Source organism: Lepidothrix coronata, unplaced genomic scaffold, assembly GCF_001604755.1.
Source record: "Lepidothrix coronata isolate B3197 unplaced genomic scaffold, Lepidothrix_coronata-1.0 Scaffold406, whole genome shotgun sequence".
Classification (NCBI taxonomy): Eukaryota; Metazoa; Chordata; class Aves; order Passeriformes; family Pipridae; genus Lepidothrix; species Lepidothrix coronata.
Window position 1 is genome coordinate 102,293 of NW_016690586.1, and position 4,864 is coordinate 107,156.

Genomic DNA, 4,864 nt, shown 5'->3' on the forward strand with positions numbered 1-4,864 from the left:
ATTCTAAGCTGAACTCTTTGGTACAATACCTTTTAACAGTACTATCTATATTCTCCTTGAGATTTAATTGTGTCCATATTTGATTGTGTTCAGAGAGCCTTTGAATATCTCCAGAGGTGGAACCACTGTCCCTGGAGATATTTAAAAGCCACCTGGACATGGTCCTCGAGAAACAGCTCCAGATAGTCCTGCCTGAGCAGGGGAGACCAGATGACCCCCAGAGGTCCCTTCCAACCTCAATCATTCTGTATTTCTGTGATATCTTCCTCATACGAAGAACGTTTGCCTAGGAATTTCAAAGAAGAAAGCCCAAGTTAGGAGTAGAATTATTTGGGTAAGAAAAGTAAATTTCACATTAACAGTGTGATTCTGTGAGGAATTATGTGAGGCTTATCTTGCCTGAAAGCTCTATGCAGAGTGGTCAGGAGCCCTCACAGAGTCAAATAAAAGCACAAGAAGATGAGTAAGTAATGAGATAATAAATGTGGTAGGGGAACCGTTAGGGAAAGAGAATTTTCATGTCCCAAAAGACAATGAAACTTGAGACAGTCCCTTTCCCAATAGAACCTGGCTGCTTAAAGGCCATTATTGGATTTGTGGACAACATGCATACTGAAGATTGCCCCCAGATTGGTCACAGATACATTATGTAGGACATATTAGACCATTGTTCTTTTTGTTACCACAAGCTCAAGGAGACAGATTAGGAATCAAAATATATGATGATCTGATTAGAGAAAAATGATCAACTGATGTCTCTTTGGTTGGGGGAAGTTCTCAAAACTGGGGAAAGGATGAGTGGCCCCCCAAGAGAATTATACAATGTTATGGACAAGTCACTTGGAATCCTAAGGAATTAATATATGGAGCAAGAGAGCCTATTTATAATTTGAATCATATAATTAGACTTCAAGCTGGTTTAGAAGATATTACTAATCAAACGGCTACCACTTTAGATCTGTTAGCAGATCAAGTAACCCAGATGAGAAATGCCAGCTTGTAACATCAAAGAGTTTTAGATTATTTATTAGCAGAGGAAGGAGGGGTATGTGGAAAATCAAATTATTCAAATTGTTGCCTGTAAATCGATGCCAATGGAAAAGTAGTAAAACAGATAACAAAAGAAATTTGGAAGTTAGCCCATGACCCAGTTCAACCCTGGAAAGGGTGGGACATTGATATGTTTTTATGCTTCTTGTAGGATGGGGAATAAAGAAAATATTATTTCTTGTTCTTTGTGAACTAGCTAACTTGATTTCTTGTCTTGTATAATCCTTTGTTTTATGCAACTTATCACACGTGATAAAGGGAATGCAATTAATAGTGATGCCCAGTGATCCTGAAATGGTGACTAAAGGACAGAAAATAATGGCCCTGAAGATAATGCTCCAAAGAAAATTATCAATTACTCACTCTCAAGAAACTTTAATCTTAAGTAATTAAGTGGATCAAGAGACAATTATTAAGAAAATGATACTCCCTTTTTCAAGAACACCATCACAGAAACATGATGGGATGACTCCCATGACTGGAGTGCTGCCATGGTTGGCTAACAGCTCTTCAGAAGGGACAGGCAAGGTAGGAGAGGTGGAGGGGTGGCTCTGTATGTTAGAGAGTCTCTTCACTCTGTAGAACTTGAAGTCGGTAACGATAAGGTTGAGTGCCTGTGGGTCAGAATCAGGGGGAAGGCCAACAAGCCTGACATCCCAGTGAGAGTCTGTTACAAACCACCCAACTAGAATGATGAATTATTCTACAAGCAGCTGGCGGACGTCTCAAAATCACCAGCCCTTTTTCCTGTAGGTGACTTTAACCATCTGAATGTCTGCTGGAAACTCAACACAGCAGAGAAGAGGCAGTTTAGGAGATTCCTGGAGTGTTTAGAGAATAATTTCCTGCTCCAGCTGGTAAATGAGCCTACCAGGGATGGAGCCCTGCTAGACCTGCTGTTCACAAACAGAGAGGGGCTGGTGGGAGATGTGGTGGTCGGTGGACGTCTGGGGCACAGTGACCATGAAATAATAGTTTTCAATACTCAGGGATGCAAAGAAGGCCGTCAATAAAACTTCTACCCTGGACTTCCAGAGGGCAGATTTTGGCCTACTCAGAAGACTGGTTCAGAGGGTACCTTGGGAAACAGCCCTTGAAAACAAAGGGGTCCAGGAGGGATGGACATGCTTCAAAAAGCAAGTCTTGAATGCACAGGAGCTATCCCAGTGTGCTGAAAGGTGAGCCAACGGGGAAGACAATTGGTCTGACTGAAAAGGGAGATTTTGAAGGAAATTAGGGTAAAAAAGAGAGCTTACCGACTATGGAAAAAAGAGCTAGCTATTCATGAAGAGTTTAGGAGTACAGTTAAGTCACATAGAAAGAAAATTAGAGAGATGAAGGCACAATTTGAACTCAATCTAGCCACTTCTGTTAGGGATAACAAGAAGTGCTTCTCCAAATACATCAATAACAAAAGGAGGGGCAAGGAAAACCTCCATTCTTTGTTGGACATGGAGGGAACATAGTCACCAAAGATGAGGAAAAGGTTGAGGTATTTAACACCTTCTTTACCTCAGTTTTCAACAGTAAGACAGGTTGTCCTCAGGACAAGTGGCCTCCGGAGCTTGTAGACAGAGACAGGAAGCTGAACAACCCCCTGTAATCCAGGAGGGAACAGTCAGAGACCGGCTGAGCCACTTGGATCCTCACAAGTCTATGAGATCCATCCTAGGGTGATGAGGGAACTGGTGGAAGAGCTCACCAAGCCGCTCTCCATCATCTACCAACAGTCCTGGCTCACTGGGGGGGTCCCAGATGATTGGAAGTTGGTGAATGTCACGCACATCCACAGAAAGGGCCTGAAGGAGGACCCAGGAAACTACAGGCCTGTCAACCTGAGCTCAGTGCCTGGCAAGGTGTCATAGTTTGAAATTGGCCCCCCTGAGAGGCTGGGGGGGCTCAGATGTGATTTGGTGCCAGGGCAGTGTTCCCTGGAGAGCCAGTCACCACTCATGTTGTTCGCTTCTGCTCAAAATCACATATCACAGCACCGGAAACGGTTGGCAGTTCTGTCTTGGTTGTTTTGCTGTTGGTGTCTGCTGCGTGTAGGTGTTGAAGGCCACGGGGTGGCTGGGCTCCCTCTCTCTCCCCCTCCGGGGGGAAGAGGGGAGCCCTGTGGCCCCCCTAACTCTGCCTATGCCAGAGTTAGAGACAGCACTGGAATGAGTGCATGTTTGTGAGGGATGCGACTCACAAACAACTGGTAAGTGGGAGAGAGAGAGGTAGGCCCTGCGGCCAGGCCCTCTTCTCCTCCCCCCCACCTTTGCAGCCAAGCTGCAGAGCAGTACTGGTTTTCCCTCTCCCTGTTCAGTGAGAGTGGATGTGAGGCTCAGCATTGGAGCAGAGCCAAGTGGATGGGCCGGAGGAGGCTCGATTGCTAGGGAGAAGGATCCCAGGCAAAAATTGGAGATGGACTCCAGAAAGAGAGAGGGGGGCCTGGAGGATGTCCCTGCTGTGAACTAAGATGCAGGCCAGCTGAAACCCGAGGAGAAATCAACATTCCAGGACACAGATGCTAGATAAGCTGAATTACACCGCAGCAGCCTACAAACCAAGGTATGAGAGAGAGAAATCACATAGCAGCAGAACAGCAAGGACTCAAAGCTATCTTCTTGGACTTCATGAGGAGAGAGACTGCAACAAGCAGCTGGAACTTGGTGAGGGGGAGTGTTCAAGCCCAGAACACTCCCACGGCAAAGACTGTGTTATGTATCAGCCTTGAAAAGCTGCTCCTGGACTAAAGTAGATAAAATGAGGGGCTTGAAAGGACTGACAGACAGAAATGTAATATATATATATCTGCTTTTAGTTTGTACAGTATATTTATTTGTGTAAATAAATGTATATACTTCCCCTATAGAAGCCTCTAGCCTGAAAGTTTCTCTCTGGTCTTAGGATAAATTTTGGGAAGGTGTGGGGGAAGCCTGGAAAATTGGATTTTAGATTTCTAATGTGGCTCAAACTGCCACACAAGGTTATGGAGCAGATCATCCTAAGTGCAATCACACAACACCTACAGGATGGACAAGGGATTAGACCCAGCCAGCACGGGTTTAGGAAGGGCAGGTCCTGCCTAACCAACCTGATCTCCTTTCATAATCAGGTGACCCACATGGTGGATGAGGGGAAGGCTGTGGATGTGTCTGCCTGGACTTCAGCAAAGCCTTGGACACCATCTCCCATGGCACACTCCTGGAAAAGCTGCAGCCCATGGCTTGGACAGGGGCATTCTGTGCTGGGTTAGGAACTGGCTGGAGGGCTGGGCCCAGAGAGTGGTGGGGAACGGGGTTGCATCCAGTTGGGATCCGGTCACCAGTGGTGTCCCCAGGGATCAGTGCTGGGCCCAGTTCTGTTTAATCTTTATTGATGATTTAGATGAGGGGACTGAGTATATCATTAGCAAATTTGCAGATGACACCAAGCTGGGGGGGAATGTTGATCTGCTGGAAGGCAGGAGGGCTCTGCAGAGGGACCTGGACAGGCTGGATCCATGGGCTGATTCCAACGGGATGAGGTTCAACCAGGCCAAGGGCCGGGTCCTGCACTTTGGCCACAACAACCCCCGGCAGCACTACAGGCTGGGCACAGAGTGGCTGGAGAGTAGCCAGCAGAGAGGGAGCTGGGAGTGGGGATGGACAGGAAGCTGAACAGGAGCCAGAGTGTGCCCAGGTGGCCAAGAAAGCCAATGGACCCTGGCCTGGCTCAGGAACAGTGTGGCAGCAGGACCGGGGAAATGATTCTTCTCCTGTACTCAGTGCTGGTGAGGCCACACCTCGAGTGCTGTGTCCAGTTCTGGGCCCCTCAGTTCAGGAAG